Genomic DNA, 19206 nt, shown 5'->3' with positions numbered 1-19206 from the left:
GTTCAGTTTTCGTGAGGTCCAAGGATGGGTCCAAAGGCCCAAATAAAGAAGAATATCTGAAAGCAGGAATCAACAGAAAAAGAATAAACGGTTGTGACTCTGAGTTTTGCCATCAAAGCACTTGGAAAGGCCCCCAAATCCGATGTTATTTTTCCAAGCTGTGGTCCTCATGGTGTTGTCCGAAAAGTGTCAGAAGGATCCGGGGAGGGATGGAAGGCCCTTGGTACCGTCCGTGCCAAGGTGTCCCTGGAAGAAGCGGCAGTGAGTCCGGGTGGAAAGCAGGAATTAGCCCTGGGAGGCTGGGCCGGGGGTCTGGATGCCCACGTGGGCAGTGACAGCGACCTTCGGAGGTGAAGCCCGTGTGTGGCGCAGAGCAGCCTGGCTTTCAGAGACATTAGCGGGACTCATCTCTTCATTTACACTTTATTATTTCACATAGAAATCCCTGGTTCTGAACAACCCAAAGAGGGCAACACAAGAGGAAGCGCGGGAGCTGTGAGGAGTGAGGACTGAAAATACCACGCTTTAGAAAAGAAAACCTACCACTGTTTTCTGCATTTCTTCACTGGAATTTATTACTCATCCAAGCACAACAGATAATTGAGTGGAGTATTCTGCCATGTCTCCAAAAACAATACGGCCACATGTCCGAAATCCCACCATTTCCAAAACCTCATCTCATCCGTAAAGGTCCCTCTATGGTAACCATCTTGTACCAAATAAATCCTGCTGTTGTCACTGAATAGCATGGTTCTTTCCATTTCACATGTGGGCTCCGAACAGGCCATAAATCCATTGATGAATTAGTCAGATTCTGACCACGGTTCTTTCCACAAAGGCGAGGCGAGCTATGATGAATTTAAGCCCAGTGGCCTGCACAGGAAAAATCCCACAAACTCCCTCTTCATAAATTGAGGATGAGGCATGTGGGAGGCGGGGCGGGGCGCCCAGCGCTTCTTGCTGACACCCAGACCCTGGGGTCATTTATTAGCTGTTCGGACCAGTGGCTGGGGAAGTGTGTCCTGCCTGGGTCTGGCCCAGTCTGCCCGCAGCCGCCTGGGCCGTGGTCCAGTCACAGGGCTTCTGGGGCTCGGAGCCGGGGCCCTGAAGGAGGACCTGGGGGTCTCCTGCTGCGGGGCCCCATGGTTTTACCTTCAGTTTGCGGGAGGCAGGGGAGAAGGTGAGACAGTGTGCTGGAAGAAACAGGCAGAAAGGAAGGGAGAGAAGCTGTTTCCGGATGACAGGGGAGAGGGGCGTCTCTCCACCCTGAGGTGACTCAGCCTCTCTGGCTCCCAGGGAGATGCAGCAGGCCAGCCTGGCCCCTGACAGCAGAGAGCCTGTGCAGTGCGCCTCCCCCGGCCGGGCCGCGAGAGCCCCGCGTTGGCTTGTCCTCACTGGGAACCCCGCGAGAGGGAGGGGAGGGGAGAGCGGCCGCATCGCTGTTCAGCTCTGCTCGCCCGACCGGCACGGAGAAACAATGGGGAGATGACTCGGAGGAAGCAGAGGTTCGGGGAGCGGCCTGGGCGCAGTGCTGAGCGGCGAGGCGCTGATAGACAGGTGAGGTCGCTGACTCACAGAAAGGGTTTTAAAAGCCTCATGCTGCCCTGGGTGTGACACTGCGCCTGACAAGGCCCTCTTTATTCCGTGGGGCCCAGCCCTTCGTACAGCCTCAGAGGAGACCGCAGACGGGCTGGAGCACCCCAAGTTCAGAGGCGCCTTGGGAACACGGGAACCCTTCCAGGAAAGAGCCGCAGAGTGAGTTACGGGCTGCGAGGGGCGCTCCACGGGGTGGGTCAGCAGCGGTGAGGAGCCCCCGAGTCAGCGCAGTGGCTCCGGGTCCTCCACGGCCAGCACAGCGGATGGTGACCACCCCCCGGCCCCGAGAAGGTGCTTCCGCCCCAGAACCGGGACTGCAGTCCACACCCGGGCTCTCCACTAAAGAGTCAGTAGTGTAATTATAACCACAGCCCCAGAGGCCACGGCTGCTCCCAGAGACAGTCCACAGAGGGGCGAGCCAGGCAGAGAGGGCCGGGTCAGTGCGGGCGCCCGGCCAGGCCTCTGAGCCCCCTCCCACCCAGGCCTTCCCCGCCGCATCGATGCTCCTGCCTCATTCACCACTTCAGCCCGGGAGGAGAGAGATGGCACAGCAGTACTCCCTCGAGGCCCGAGTGACCCTGCAGACCAGCCTCAACACCACTGGGTCCCTGAAGACGGTGCACCCTGCAGACTCCCTGCAGGTCTCAGGAGAGGCCGCGGAGGGCACTGCCTCAGCCCTGCCCACTTGCCGCCCCTCCTGGAGCGCAGACAGCAGCCAGAGTCAGAGGCCAAGGATGCGGACTTTTGGACCCCGAGTCTGTCCTCGTCCTGAGCCTGTCTTCTCCTCTTACCCCTCAGAATACAACTTCAAGATGTTCCTGAAGAACATGGAGGAAGAATTTCTAAATGGAAGGACACACCACGTGTCTGATATGAAGACTCTGCATCACAAGATGCCAACTCCAAGTTCATGCAACCAAATACGAATACATCTCGGTTTTTAAAGGGGCCTGTTTCTGGAACGAGACAAGTAAATCTAAAATCTGTATGAAGAAGAGGAAAGAGAATCAAGACAATCCCGAGCAGAAAGGTGGGGGCATTATTATCGGTTTTCTTGGACGCAATGACTGTGTAAGAAAACGTCCAGGTTTCAGGAGGGCCAAGCTGACGTGCTGTCTCACACACGCATGCACGCACACTCACACACGCACACACATGCAGCTAGGGCAGAGGTGGAAACTGCTATCCACTGTTGACTTTATCGGGTGGATACAGAGGGATACCGTCTGATCCTTCAGGGCTTCCCTGGTGGCTCAGATGGTAAAGAATCTGCCTGCAATGTAGAAGATCCATGTTTGATCCCTGGGTGGGGAAGATCCCCTGGAGGAAATGGCAACCCACTCCAGTGTTCTTGCCTGGAGAATCCCATGGACAGAGAAGCCTGGTGAGCTACAGTCCATGGGGTCACAAAGAGTTGGACACGACTGAGCGACTCACACACACACACACACACACACACACGGGTGATCAGGGCGCTATTCTTTTGATGATTTATTTATTCATAATAGAGAGTTGAAAAAAGTACACGATAAACTAAAGTCCAAAGACAAATGACAAACTGGGAAAAACTGTCTGTAACTTACCTCCTGGACAAGGTGAGTCTTACTCACACATAAAGAAGCTCTGTAAATCGTGAGGAAAAAGTTCCATAACCAGATGGGAAGTGGGCAAAGGAAAAAACTGCTCACCAAGAAACAGAAAACATGAAAAAATATTCACTCTCCTTTGAAAGAAATTTAAATTAAAACTGCACTGAGGGCTTCCCTGGTGGCTCAGTGGATAAGAATCTACCTGCCAATGTGGGGCATGTGGGTTCAATCCCTGGTCTGGGAAGATGACACATGCCACTGAGCAGCTAAGCCCGTGCACCACAACTCCTGAGGCTACGCCCCACAACTTGCAAAATCCGGGAGCCTGGAGCCCCTGCTTTGCACCAAGAGAAGCCCCCATAAAAAAGAAGCGCCCCTGCTCACCAAAACTAGAGAACACCCCACAAAGCAACAAAGACCTAGTGCAAAAAAAACACAAAACTGCACTGAGTCAACAAGCCTTGTGTATGTTGTTGGCAGACCCCCCAAGTTTAGGGACAGGGGGGTGGGGCCGGCGGGGCGGGGCCTCCACACCCCTCACAGGCACTGACTCAGGCCTGACCACCTGACGTCAGGGAGTCCAGCCTGTGGACACCCCTGCACACACAGAACGAGGCTTCCAAGGGGATCGCTGAAAAGCTGTTTGTTCTAGCAGACGACTGACAACACCTCTGTGTGGGGTTAACCAACCTGGGCATGCCAGGCGCCTCTGGAGGGCGCTCCCACGCACTGAGGAGAGGTCAGCAGAACACAACAGGGAGTGAGATTAATACTACACTGTTGGGGGGGTAAAAAGAAGAAAAATAAGAACATGTTTTATTTGCTTGTATTAGATCCAACCAGTCCATTCTGAAGGAGATCAGCCCTGGGATTTCTTTGGAAGGAATGATGCTAAAGCTGAAACTCCAGTACTTTGGCCACCTCATGCGAAGAGTTGACTCATTGGAAAAGACACTGATGCTGGGAGGGATTGGGGGCAGGAGGAGAAGGGACGACAGAGGATGAGATGGCTGGATGGCATCACTGACTCGATGGACGTGAGTCTTAGTGAACTCCGGGAGTTGGTGTTGGACAGGGAGGCCTGGCATGCTGCGATTCTTGGGGTCGCAAAGAGTCGGACACGACTGAGGGACTGATCTGATCTGATCTGATCTACAGTGAACTATCAGGAGGACGAGGCATCACAACCTGCCCTAGACAAACACACAAGCGAGCAGAAGCAGCTGCTCAGTCGCTGAGGTTGGGGAGGAGGCCAGCGACCTGGGCAGGAAAGAGACTTCTCCGTGTCTGCCTTTTTACATCTTGGTTCTGCTTAAACCAAGCTTGAGGGTCACCTATTCAACCACACACACAAAATTAATGTAAAAGAAAACAAGTCTTCGCGAACTTCTGATTTTTAGGCGAGGCTTCCATAACTGCTGGAGAAGCAGTTTGAAGACGCTTCCGTGTGTGGTCCAGGCAACACCCGGGCCTCGGTCACCTCCTTTAAACTGTGCAGAATAACGAGCCCGCTGCCCGCCTGGTGAGCCTGGCCACTGCGGAGGACGGCTGGACCATTCTCGTCTCCAGGGCCTGGAAGCGTGGAGTAGGCTCTGCAGGCTCCGTCAGCTCCCCCGGGCTCTGCGTGTGAACACACAGCCCAGCTTCTCCCAGGGCCTGGCACCACGCATGGCGCCCACAGCCTCGTTTCCTGAGAATTCCTGAACAAATATGGACGCGTGAAGACCAGGGGAGCGAGTGCATTGACTGCCCTTCGGGATGAGTGAGGAGAAGTGCCCCCAGCCCTCGTGCGGCGCGCCCGCGCCCTCTGGAGCCAGCTGACGCCAGGAGGCCACACCCGGCGAGCCTGGTCCTTCCCATCTTCAGGGGAGAGCGGCCGAGGGCCTGGGCTGCGAGCGGGGAGCCAGGCCCAGGGACAGCCAGAGCCTCCCCTGGAGGCCGCCTGCCCGGGCTGAGGCGGACCAGAGCTGTCCTTCGGGAGGACAGCCTGGGCCGCCCTGGAGCTGACGGGGGATGGCGGGGGGACAGGGGCAGCCCTGGTCCTGACGCCCCCATGGCTCCCCGGCACGTAAAGCTCTGTCGGAAGAGAACGGCACCTGCCACGAGGCGCACTCAGCCCAGGGACACGGATGGAGGAGGAGCGGCAGGAGGCGGGGCCTTCCGATCCCCCAGGAGGAGCCCACCTGTGACCCCGAAGGTTGACCCGGGCCCCTGCTCAGCCCGCAGGATGGCCCAGAGCCCGAGTGCCCTGCATCCCTGGCCCCGCCCCCTGCCCAGGGCCGGGCCACCTGCGAGTGGACGCCCCCGTCACAGCCCGGAGCCCCCAGGGATACATCGATCTGGGTTCCTAAATACCCATCCGTCCCCCTCCTTGCCCGCGACTTCATAGCTCTTTCTGTTTTCATTTTATGAAATAACATTCTGCTGACACTATGTTATTTAAATACAGAAATTTTGAGAGTTCAGTTTTTCCAAGTCGGGAAGTGTTAGTGGGAACGTGCCGCTCCGAGGCCTTCTGGAGAGAGCTGCAGGCAGACAGGCCTCCTGGCCAGGTGCCCTTGGGACCAGGGCTCACCTAGGCCTGGCAGCCCGAGATTTCTCCAGAAGGCTGAAGGGGACGGAGCTGCTGACCAGCCACTGACCGGCACCAGCAAACCTGCAACCAGGTGGCGGGTGAGCTCAGCCCCTGGCCTCGGCTCCACTCACAGCGTCTGCCCTCCCTGCATGCCCCGGGACTCCCGCTGCTGCCCAGGACACGCGAACGTGGCTCTTTGTCAGGTCAGGACCAGGACAAGACCCGCTCAGAGCATCCTGGACAGAAGAGCAAAGCTTGGGGACCGGGTGGGGAGGCACGTCTCCCATCGAGACGGAAGGGCCTAGCTCCCCCCTGCTGAGTCAGAGGTGCCCCAGACTCGCCTTCTGGCTCGGACCCCTACTCCCGATCCTGAAGCAGCGAGTGTGTGCCTCGGACCGCCGAGTCCTGACCGGTGTGCTTCTCCTGGCACGTAACCAAGCGGGGAGAGACGGGTTCGCACCAGCCAGACCGAGGGCCTGTGTGTGCACGGTGTGTGTCGGTGGCTGGTGTGCGAGTGTGTGAATGTGAGAGATGTACAGGGACCCAGCACCTCTTGAGTGGCCGGGTCACATTCTGAATTCCCGGTGAACCGAAGCCAAACAGGTCAGATAAAGAATCTGTTTTCACCGACTCACGGAAGGCTTAATTGCTCTGGCAGAAACTTCCCAAGAAGTTTACCTTTGGGCAGACACGGCCCAGCACCAGACAGGAGGTTTCAGTCCTGAACAGCAGACGGTCGTGAGCAGGTGATTAAAGTGGCTGGGACACTCGGCTGCCCCCGAGGGCCCGGCCTCTGCCCGCGCGTGCAAGGGGGTGGACCGCAGCCTAGGGGCACGGTCCCCGCGTCCCCGGAGGTGGGCTCGGCTCACCTGGGTTAACTCCCAGGGTTAAGTCCCAGGAAGGGGCCTGAGAGCTGAGGTGAAGCAACTGCGGGAGCAGCGGGGCAGACTTCACGATGGCCCCTTCCAGACCCACCTCACGTAGGGGACCTTCCCCGATCACGATCCCGCGAGAGTCTGACCCAGACCCACCTCACGTAGGGAACCTTCCCCGATCACGATCCCGCGAGAGTCTGACCCAGAGGATCGCCATGTGGCCAAGTGCAGAGCACAAGCGCGTGATGTCCTGGAACAACTGCTGACTTGGGCCGAGAAACGGAGACATGAGGCCATTCCCAGACCTGTGGCCGCAAGAGCGCGCTTGCCAGAACCTTCCAGATGAAGCACGCAGGCAGGCTGCACTCCATGCCACTGCCGCACGGGCTCAAGTCTCCACCTCAGTTTGCACATGTCATCAGCAGAGAAAATTCCTTCTGAAAACTGAGAGCGCCCACACCTGCCGTTGGCTGAGTCGTCGCCGGCCACGTCGTCACGGCATGTCCGGGCAGAGCCAGCCTCTGGAGAGACGGCCGACCACGAGGCCAGGGCTGCCCTGCGGCCACGACCGCCAGTGACAGAGGCCGCCTGTCCTCCCAGTCTCCCTCTGGCCGGACACCGTCACACGTACCTTTTCAGCACGTTCACGTGATCCCCAACAATCAAGAGTCGACTCCACTCAGAACCCCTGTCCTGAACTCTGCCAACACCCAGCCACTGTCCGGGGTGATCCTGGCCCTGGGGACGTGTCTGAGACCCGGTGGCTGCATGGATGCCATCCAACCATCAGTTTAGAAGTCTGCCAACCGGGCAGAAGTTCTTCTCATTCACACTGCTGCCCCATGCCCGCCAGAGCACCCAGCACGCAGGACGTGTGGATCGTACCGTTTTCAGGCTTTTCCTGTGTGCAGACACGGCCAGCACCCGCCCTTGCGTCACACCAAGGTAGAGAGGGGCTGCCTCTCCCCCAAAAGCCCACTTTGGGGCGATGTTGTAGAGTCTCCCCTGTGGTCCAGGTCTTCCCTTGTGGCTCAGCTGGTAAAGAATCCACCTACAATGCAGGAGACTTGGGTTTGATCCCTGGGTTGGGAAGATCCTCTGGAGAAGGGAAAGGCTACCCACTCCAGGATTCTGGCTTGGAAAATCCCTTGGACAGAGGAGCCTGGCGGGCTACAGTCCATGGGGTCACAAAGAGTCAGACACGACTGAGCGACTTCACTCCTGCTTCTGTGGTCCAGCTGTGCAGGCGACCCTGACCCATGAGAAGTGCTAGGGGAGAGGGAAGCCACAGTGTTTGGGCACAGTGATTACCTGACCACCCGTGCCCAGCTTCACTGTGCTCGAGGAGCCTGAGACACCTGTGCGTGGTGGCTGAGCTGGGACCACGGTCAGCGCGGCATGGAGACAAGACCAAAGGCGCCGGGTTCCTCTCCCCTCCTGGCACCCCAGCCCCAGTCCAAGACCAAAGGCCCGGGGCTCCTCTCCCTCCTGGCACCCCCAGCCCTGTTCCACACATTGCCCACTCCCAGCGCCGGTTTGCAGCCAGGGCTTGACAAATACTTCTGTGAGACCACTAGGCACAGTGTGCCGTCTGCCATCAGGACAGACAGATGCGGGAGAGACGGCGCTGACCATCTCAGGCAGCCTCCTTCCCCGTGGAAGCAGCCCCGGAGCCCACGCCCTGGGTCCCGCCTCTTCCCTGGACGTGCCCCGTGCAGCCGGGGTCCCACCCGGCCTCTGCAGGAGCGTTCCCCAAGAGGGAACCAGAGAACAGCAGTCTGGGAGATGCTCCACGGTTGGCCTGTGTGGGACGCACACACCTCATGGGATTCCAACCTGTGCTGGAGGCGCTGAGGAGGCCTGCAGGGGAGAGACGAGCTTGGCTCTGCACAGAGCGTCCCCAGTCACCCAGCTGCACTGCCCAGGTGACCCGAGACCTGGAGGTCTCACTTCAGGGCTGGTGCCTGATGGGGACGTGCCAGCCCGGCTCTGAGAGGAGAAGAGCAGAAGTCTCTGCTCCTGCAGCTTTTGATCTCCAGTGCCCCTCCCCTCACACATACACCAACACACAGCAACACACACAGAGCAACACACACACCAACACACATGCCAACACATATACCAACACACACACCCAGACAGCAACACACACACCAACACATACACTGACACACACACACCCACACACACATTGACACACACAGCAACACACACACCTCGACACACAGAACAACACACACCAACACTCACACCAACACACACCAACACACACACCTCGACACACACAGAGCAACACACACACACAGCAACACACAGTGCAACACACAGCAACACACTCACACCAACACACACAGCAACACACACACCAACACTCACACACCAACACACACACTCACACCAACACACACTGACACACAGCACTACACACACACACCAACACTCAATCACACACAGAAACACAAACACTCACACCAATGCATACACACAGCAACACACACACAGCAACATACACACACAGCAATACACACACCAGCACTCATACCAATACACACACCCCAACACACACACACAGCAACACACACACCCCAACACTCACACCAATATACACACACACCTACACCCATACCAACACGCACACACCGATACACAGCAACATACCAACAGACACACACACCAACACCCACACCAACACACACACACCAACACTCACACCAATATACACACATACCTACACCCACACCAACACCCACACACTGATACACAGCAACATACCAACAGACACACACACCAACACACACACCAACACACACACACCCAGCAAGATTTACTGTTGTTCAGTGGCTCAGTCGTTTGTGACTCTCTGCAACCCCATGGACTGCAGCACACCAGACTTCCCTGTCCATCACTATCTCCCAGAGTTTGCTAAACTCATGTCCGTCGAGTCGGTGATGCCACCCAACCATCTCCTCCTCTATCGCCCCTTTGTCCTCCTGCAAGGTTAATTTTGCTCAATCTGGTAAAAAAAAAAAAAAACTACCTGCTGCTAGACTCAGCCCAGAAAGAGAAGTTCACAGCCCGATAAGTCTGACGTTCGGGCTCCTTCAGTGGAAAGTCACCCTCCAAAAGCCCTTTATGGTCAGGTACCCCTACTCCCAGGAGCCGCATGCTTCTTCCATGACGTGACGATCGTGCGGCTATAAAGAGACACGTTCCGAGTCTGAAACACATTTTTCCTTTGAACTGATGGAAAGATCCTTAGGCGATTTTGAGAGCGGGGCCCAGGATTTGCAAGGAGAAAAGTGATGCAGAAGGCTTCTCTGCTTGGCTCGTCAAACACACGTAGGAGCTCAGGAGAAACAGGCTCAGGGTCTGCTTCCCCAGACTCATCAGCCTCAGGAGAGGTCCCCCTCAGGAGAGGGTTCTGGAAGCCTGGCGGGGCTGCTCACACCAGGCGGACAGCGCTCGAGACGCCTGTGGCCCCTGTGTGTCTGCGTGCACCTCAGCCCCAGAGCAAAGGGCGCCGGGCCCTGTCAGCACCTTTGTCCAGAGAAGCCGGCCTCCGAGTCCTGCTTCCAGGGAGGAAGCCCCAGGTAGGTGCCCCTGCCAGCCCCACATCCCCACCTGCCAAACACACTCCTGCTCCTCCGGCGGCAAAGGTGGGTGTGGCAGAGGATGAGCACTTTCTCTGGGGGAGGCAGGGGAGGCAGCAGAGGGATTCTCTCTTCCTGTGGAGTGTCAGCAAAGGCTGACTCCTGGGGCCTGGGGTCCAGCTACAGGAACAAGGGGACGCCCCCGACTTGACGGCTCTTCATTCTGCTCAGTCACTGAGAGCCGCAAGATGAGTGTGGCTGAATCCAGGTCTGCGTGCGTGCGTGCGTGCGTGCATGCGTGCGTGCGTGTGTGTAGATATGATTTTTTAAATGTTTTTGTGTCACTGTCTTCAAAAGAAAGCAAAAAGCAAGGTGCAGGCACAGAAACGACTGTCAGGCCCGTAAAGTCGGTGCTGCCGGGGCAGGGTCAGCAGCTACGGGCTCCCTTGCAGCCACTCAGCCTGTCCCCTGGACACCGTGTCCACCAGGAGGTCTGCCGGGGTCTCTCGCGGGCTGTGTCTGCCCCCGGCTTCCCCAGCAGCTCTCAGGTCTGTGAACCCAAGAGCGCAGAGCTGAGGCAGGGAGTGTTGAACGTCTGCGCTTGAATATGGCTGAACCCTTCTGACTGACAGACATACATGTATCATGAGTTCTACACGAGTCAACACGCTGAGGAAACCTGTCCAGAGTCGGTTCTTCGTGAAATCGGAGGAAGGTGGGAGAGCCCCGTTTTCTCTCTCTTTTCGGAAGGGCAAGAGCTCTGTGGTCTGGCAGCCTCCTCCCGAAGCCCGTGGAAGCGGGAGCAGGTAGCGAACGTTCCCAGGAGACCAATGGAGCTGAGAGCAACCTGCGGCTGGGGGAGAACAATGAGCTTTATGTTCTTCCAGGACAAATCACACACTTTCCCTGGCTCATAAAGGCTTTTTATATAACCTCGCTCTGGCACTGCCTGGGCAGAGAGAGCCCGCCGGGAGGTAACCACATCCCCAGGGCGCCAGATGCCCTCGGAACCGGTTCACCCAGCTCACAGCACCCAGGGGCGTCTGCCTGGGCTCGTCCCCACCTGGAATCAGAGCTTCACACTGGCGAGGGCCGCTGCGGCCAGGGGTGGAAGGACAGACCGCCAGGCACCCGACGCCTCGGCCACAGTGACGGCGACCTGTGCAGCCACCAGCCCAGGAGACCTTCCCGAGTGGCCGTGACCCACATGTGCTTCCGCCTACCCCATCACCGAGGGTGTTGTACCACGTCCTGGCCACCTTTATGACTTAGAAGTGAAAATTCAGACCCTTCTCCCTTAGAATCTTTTTGCTGGAGATGCTGAATTAGTGGTTCCGTCTTCCTCTCGGCACAGACAGCTGTGGTCCCCACCAACACCAGGGCTGCCCACTAGGGCCTCTACCCACTGGCCGTTCCAGCAGACAGACAGTCCCCCCTGCAGAGCCCTGCTCTGGGCAAAGCAGAAGAGGAAGAAAAGGCCCGGCCAGCATGGGGATGACCCGGAGACGTGTTTCTGATGACGCTGTGAGCCAGTGTCCCGGGAAGGTGGACTCAGGGACTCAGAGGTGAGCGTGAGCCCCATGCAATTATTCCAGGAATCCTTCCAGACGGTCATGAACACCTTTGTTACGCAGATTTGTTACTACTCGTGCTAAAACAGCAATACTGTTAATTAGCATCGGGCTTCCCTGGTAGCTCAATTGGGTAAGAATCCACCTGCAATGCAGGAGATTCCTGGGTCGGGAAGATCCGCTGGAGAAGGGATAGGCTACCCACTCCACTGTCCTTGGGCTTCCCTTGTGGCTCAGCTGGTAAAGAATCCGGGGTACCTGGGTTTGATCCCTGGGTTCGATCCCTGGGTTCGATCCCTTGATTATCATCAAGTATTAATCGCCATGTTAAAACCATCACTTGAATTAACTAATCTGGCCACCATGGCCCCTGTAGTTGAGGTTTTTCCAAGGCCTGGGTTTCCAGGTAATGCATCCAGATGGTCAGCTGCCCGGAGGGCTGGTTTAGGGGATCCCCTCGGAGTGGCCCACTGAGGGGAAGGGCCCCCACAGGGTCTTTCACTGTGTCTGGAACTGCGTCGGGGGAGGGGATGACGGCCACGTGCCCCTCAGATGTCCCTGAAGAGCCTGGTGCCGTGGGGGCTGGGCCCCAGGCACAGACTTGGCAGTGGGCACCAGGGGACAGAGGGCTTGGGGGCACAGTCAGCCCCTCGTCGTTTCGAGTCTGCCTGGGCCTGGCCCCTGGGGCACAGGGACTAGAGCTGTAGGGCTGCTCTAAGGAGGCTGGCAGGGTTTGCAGGAGGTCGGGGGGGGGGGGGGGCGGTGGTGCAGAGTGCAGGAGGCAGAGCGAGTGCCCGGCACACACCTTGAGCCTGGCTGGCCTCGGCCACCTCGCACAGGTGCTCTTGGGTCTGGAGACGGATGGGCCAGGGAAGTAGGCAAAGGGCGTCCAGCTCACTCATAGATTTCCTGCACACCTTACAGAAACAGACCCACCAAAACGGACCCCAGCGTCACTTGACATTCAGCGGCCCCTTCTCCCTAATGAGCTGGAGTCGGTGTAAGGACCCAGCTGCAAAGATGCCTGGACCACTGCCTGCGGAACCCCCTTGGAAGGCCTCCGGCCGGCAAACAGCCTGAAACCCCCAGCCGGCTCGGCCTACTCCCGCCCGCAGTCTCCGCGTCCGCCGCGCGGTGGCGCCAGAGCTCCACCGGCCCCGCGGCCGGACCGGAGGCCCGCAGGGAGCTGAGACCGCGGGAACCCGCGCTTATGGATCCACGAGGGAACAGTTGGCATCAGTGCACGAAAAGCCGTGATAACTGCATGTGCAAAGTGTGGCCAAAATGTGGAACCTACCGTTAGTTTTTAACTCAAGGTCCAGAACCAGGCATCACACTGGGTGTGTCTAAAGCAAGCTGGTCCTGGACTTGTAATGACCTCTCCTCCCTGTGGGCTGAAGGGCAGCAGGACAGGGCGGGCTGCTGCGCGGCTGACATCACACAGGGGCTCTTCTTCCCAGAAAACAGCTCCGGGGGGCGCTCAGTAGCCCGCCTGCCCAGAGTTGGGAGCCCCCCAAATCCTGCTTTCCCTGGGAAGCCAGAGTCATTTGCCCTGAGCCTCCCAGAGAGACACACGCACGCGTGCGCACACACACACACACCAGCCCAGAAAAACCAGAAGAGCAGCTCGGGAGCAGTGGGCCCTCCCCCAGGCTCCCCTCTCCGCCCAGCCCCCCACAAGCTCAGAGATAAGACTCAGGCAGAACCAGAGGTAAATCAATACCCTCCAGCTTCCCCCCACCGCCCTCCTTGTCTGCATGTTAACTTGCAGCCCCTTCATTTGAGAATCGGCAAATGTTATATAAACGATTTACCATTTTAAAGGTGTGATAACATCAGAGCGGAGGGAGATAAAGGGCTTTACTGAAACCCTATGCCCACGGAGCTGCAGCAGCGAGGCTCTCCGCCTTCCCAGGGCTGTGGGCCTGTGTTTATCTCTCCCTCTCACCAAATGACTCTGGGCCATTTACACCTCTCACGACACCCACTTCCCCTCTTCCCACACCCCGCTGGAGGCCCTCTGCCTGCCCCACACTTGTTCCTTGGAATTTCCAGACTGGCTGACAGCAGCTTCCTTCCAGGATCGCTCCTCCTGAGGACACGACTGCCTCCATCTCGAGTCACAAACAGCCCTTTCCAGATTCCGCTTCCCCACTTCAGAGTTTAAAACCTGCATCTTCAGATGTTAAAGACACGCTGAGCTGGAAGGAAACGTCACTCCACTACTCTGGCCACCGTTTCCATTCTGCATTTTCTTTGACATTCTTTGTCCAAGGGAACCATCACCATGTCATATCTGCACGGTGCTCCTAATGATGACCTTTCACGATCCTGTTAAGTTGACGTTCTCATTCATGGGCAGCCAACTTGCTTCCAAAAGCTTTGCTTCAAAGTTTGCACTGTTGAAAAGCTTAACACCCTTAACACCCACTCGCAGTGTGGTAGCTGCGTCGTCCGTGGACGTTTACGATCGAGTATCTGCTGCAGAATACGGAGGCGTTTCCCCCTAGACTTGGGAGCTCTGTCTCCTCTGAAGCTCAGCGAGAAGGCTCAGACGCATTCCATCGCCAGCACTGGCCTTCAGGCTCCTCTGCCCGCGGTCAGTCCTCCGTGGCCAGTCAAGCTCTTCATCTGCAGAAACAGACTTGAACACACAGTCCCGTCGGTGTGCGCTGGTCGGAGCAGAAACCTGAAAGTCCAATGGCTTTAACCAGACGCTCAGAGACCCAACCGCTATTTGTAATCACCGTTCTTCGATTTCCTGTATTTACAGTTGACTTTTTCAGAGGCATTCCAAGGGTTCTCCATTGAGATCATTTGATAAAAATCTGTCTTCTAAGTAAAAGACACATGTTATTCTCCTTTGGGGACAAAGTAAACCGAGGCACAGCTCAGCACTGGTGCGGGCATTCCGCCCGCTGGGAGCCGCGGGCCTCGGCTATGTGGCCCTGCCGTCGGGGTGCTCTGGACTCCCCTCTGCGGCTGATACCCCGACTTGAAGGGGGGAAGCTTTGCTCCTCCGACAGATGCGGCTCACAGGGCTCAGCCATCCGTTCCACTGAAAAAATTGGGAGAAGTTGCCTTTTTCCACAAGCATCCTGCCTGCACTTCATCATGTGTATTATTTTGGATCTGCTTCAAAAAGAAAAATGGCCTTTCATGGTGCACACCGAATGTGGGCAGAAATTGGGCCAGGCAGATGCACAGCTCCACACTGAGACGGAAACTATTCGCCAGGAACACCCACATTCGAGGCAGGAGAGGGCGTGGGCCCTGCAGACAGAGTGCGGGGGTGACCCCTGCCTAGTGGCTGCTCCCAGGTGGACCCCATTGGCCAAGTGGCCCATAGGACCCTGTCCCCAGCAGACGGCCCCGCCTTCCACCCGCAGGAAGACCCCAAAGATTCCCTGCGTTGGTGCGAACCCTGCCTTCTATGGGAGCACATATTGCTCAGAGCTCATGTCTGGCCGGGCAGCTGCCCGGGGAGCCCTGCTTCCCCTCAAATTATCTTCTGCTCCTGACAAGAGCCTGGTTCCCACTGCACCAGCTTCAGGGTGTCTGATGCCAGCGTGCTGACCTTGCCACCCGACCTGGACCTGCTGCAGGAGGCGGTAGAGGGGCTCTTTCCTCCCCTCCACGTGGGTCCCTCCATCTCCACCAGCCCCCACACCCCCGCCTCTCCCCCAGGGCACAGAGAGAAGTGGGCGCTACAGAAGCAACTTGAGGTGAAGTATTAGAGTTCACGTGTCTTTTGAAAAAAGAAAAAAAAAGGGGGGGCATGCTTGAACAAAAATACCCTTCCCCCCCCACAAAGAAAGAAAGTCCAGCCAGCACGGAGAAGGCCAGCCCCGAACCTCCCGTCTGTCCCCTTTGTGGGGCTCAGCCAGAACCACACAGCCACAGCCGTCCTGCCTTTTAACAGAAGGTGGAACCCACAAAAAGCCCATCAAATCTCTTCCTCAACAACCTGGTCTCTAAGTCCTTCTCTGACCTCACCTCCATTCTCTCCTGCCACACTCCACCCGCAGCTAATCGCAAATGTTAAATACAATGTAAAATGGCCAGAAGTGGGCACAGAGGTGGATGATGAGCTGAATCTGCAGACATAAACTCACGTGGATTAGTCACAAGTCAGACTTTTCCCAAGGCAGAGAACAAGTGGTGTGCCCACGGTCTGTATTCTCCGCCTGATGTACACACTTGCAGCACGCGTTTATCTGCTGGACAAAACGGAAGCTATACTGACCTCGGAAAAGCAGACCCAGGCCCAGCAGAGAAAAGCGTTTTTAAAGGGACGTGACCGAGAACTTCGAAGCCAGCACTTGACCTGTGTTTAATGTAACTTTGATCTGCTAGGGGACGCTTTCTGCTTACCTACTTGGAAAACGTTTGGCAGTGCTGGAAAAGAAAGCACCACTGTCCTTTCATGAGATTTACGACAGGCTGTCAGCACCGTCTGATAATTGAACCTCCTTGAAATCAGCAAAGCTATAGAGATACCATCAGGAAGGCTGATGTTCCAGCAGTGAGAGGAGGAAAAGGAGAGTCAGAAAAGCTTGTTTACTTCATCGAACGCATAATCGAGGAACACTCGAACGCTGCCAAACGGAGGAGGAGCGTGAAACACAGATTCTTCAAGTCAAAGGAAATGGGACTGCAATGCACTAGCCCTGTCTTTTAAAATGTCCAACGACAAGCTAGAATAGACCAAGCGCTACAGTCTGGCTGAGCCTGAGCCCGTTCCAGAAAAAGCAGTTGACGTGGATGACGGTGATGTTTACTAGAAAACTCACTCACTTCCAGCAGGCAGGGGACAACGTGACCGATACGAGCCGAACTTGTGGCTGCGTTTGCCTTGATGTGAGAGGGCGCGGCCCGTTTGTTTTCCTATTATGTAAAACCCCTGCTCGACTCCTGCCAAAACATTTTCCCAGTGACATGTCTGTCTGCCTTTGGACGGGTTCCTTACTAAAACAAATATACCAAACAAACCATCTTTGATAGCTGGGACTCATAAAGGCGAACAATGAGAGCTACTATGGGCTGTTTAAGATGGCACCGGGCACCATGCAGTTACCACACAGACGGGGCACTCCACACGGCGGGCTGGGCCGGCTCCCAGGAGTCCCAGCTGTGAGCAACGTGCTCTTTCTTGGCAATAACTGAGGTTCCCCCCACCCCCACCTTGTGGGCAGTGAGTGGTCTTCTCCCTAATAAGTCACAGCGTGTATATATGTTGTCTGCTTTAGAGGAGAGATAAGTATAAAAACAAACTATTATTACAAGCGCACACTCAAATGAAAAGAGAACGTCTCCTAAGACGATACTGGCACCCTATAAAAGTGTAATTTAACCTTATCTAATCTGGAGCCCATTTCATCACAGGGATGGCCAATAATGTAAACCTTTGTGTGAGAGGCTGCAGAGAGGCCTCTCCCGGGACCGGCTGCTCAAGACCGGCGGTGCAGAGCGGCGTCCCGGGACGGGAGGTGAGAAAATGATGGATGAGCCGGGGTAGCGCCGGCAAAAATGGCCGAGAGGAGCGTTTCCTCTTCCCATCTGTTCAGGAAGGACGTCAGCGAGACAGACTAAACACATGCTCTGGTGCGGGACTCTGCGTGCGCCCCTGCGCACACAGACGGCACCCGGGGGGGCAGACGCCCTCGCCGGCTGCTCGTGAAGGGAAGCAGGACCGTCCCAGGCTGTCGCCAGAGCTGGCCAGTGGCGGCTGGCGTCCCCGGGGAGTCTGGCCTAAGGTGCCCGCCCCTGCCGCGGCCACTGGCTGGGGGGACGCGCCCGCCAGAGCTGGGACTGCAGGCCATTCCTGGGAAGACAGAGGGAGTCCTGCCCCAGAAGGGCCCCCAGGCACCACGGGCCCAGGACACATTGCTACCCTGTCCCCGGGAGAGCAGAGCCCCAGCGCTACAGAAGCACCTCCCCCGCCCCCTTCCCACCCCACCCCACCCCTACCCTAACCCCTCACCACCCTTATTCGCTAGGGACTCTGCAAATCTTGGCTGGGAGTTGGGGCTCACCCACTTCAGAAGCAGGTGACCCAAGCCTCAGGCTTACCCTCTGAGACGTGACAGCCAGGTAGTACCCTCATGGGGTCGTGGAGGTCTGAGGCCCTGTGCCCTTGCCTCACCCTCCCGAGTCTCCGAGGGCACAGAGTGATGGGCCGGGGTTCCCAGCAGTGCCCTGAGCTCTCCCAGCCTGCAAGGCCCTGCTGGCTGCTCCTCCTGAGCGGTTAGGACCAGCCATGACGGGGACTGGAAAGAGCACCTTGCCTTCCATGCGCCTGTTTCCAGGAGAATGGTCCTGGGACACCCACGTGGATGGGAGACCCAGGGGAGGAGCCAGGGCGGCCCTCGGGCACGAGAGCGCCTGTTGGCCAGCACAGGGCCATCTGTGATCGCAGCAGACACGGGACCCTGGGGTGGACGTGTTCCCCGTAGTGACCTCCACAGAGGTGTCCAGCCCAGGTGATGCATCTCTCTGCTGGGAATACTCTGAACAAGGACACCTCCGTATGTCTGCCGATTACACGGGTTAGCCCACCTACCAACGACCTGAGAAACACGCTTTAACATCTGAAATCATCAGACTTAACACAGATGAGGTTTAATAGTTTACTGTCTTCTCTCGGGGGCAGATAAGCCACATACGTTATCGCAAAGGGCACCTTAGCGCCAAGAGACACAGCAGAGGGATGGCGCGCGACCCAGCAAGTCACCTAAGCCCAGCCTCCTCCCGTGAGAGGCACAGAGGACGGCACCCACGCCAGGATTCAGCGGGAATGGCACTCTCGGCCCTGGACAGGACAACCCTGAATCCCCGGCTCCCCACCCCTGACCGGGTCCACCTGCCGCCCCCGCCAGGCCTGCCGGAGGAGGCCAGCTTTGGGGCGTGGAGAGATTTTCTCATTCTGGCTGGGGTCTTTGTGATCCCAAGCAAAGCGGACCTCGGTACAAGTCAGTCACAAGTTTGTCGCCATCAAGTTTAACTCGAGTCAACCACTGGCCTTAAAAGATCCGGGAGCGACCACAGTGACTACACCTTGGCTGTTCTCCTTTCAGACGTGTGTTCCCACCCACATTCTGTGGACACTTGCCCTGATTCGCTGTAGTTTATCTTTCCTTAAATTTTCATTTCCAAACTAAACAGCCCTGACACGAGTGCATCCCTCCATGCCCAGCGTCTCGCAGGGCTCCACCCGGGCCGCATCCGCGCGCCGTCTGTGTGCGGGGCTCCGGTGGAAATTCGCACAGGGCTGGCGTCCGCGCTGAAGCCAGCGGCCCCACCACCCCCGCCCTGTTCTCCAAATCGATTCTTTGGGGGTTCAGTTTTTTGGTAATTAAGACTAAGGAGCGGTTAAAAAACAGAAGTACTTTTTCCTGGAAACCAGAGGTC

This window comes from Bos grunniens, chromosome 23 (genome assembly GCF_055505025.1).
Source record: "Bos grunniens cultivar Pamir isolate PY7600 chromosome 23, Bosgru_T2T1.0, whole genome shotgun sequence".
NCBI lineage: Eukaryota > Metazoa > Chordata > Mammalia > Artiodactyla > Bovidae > Bos > Bos grunniens.
Note: the sequence above shows the minus strand (reverse complement) of the source record.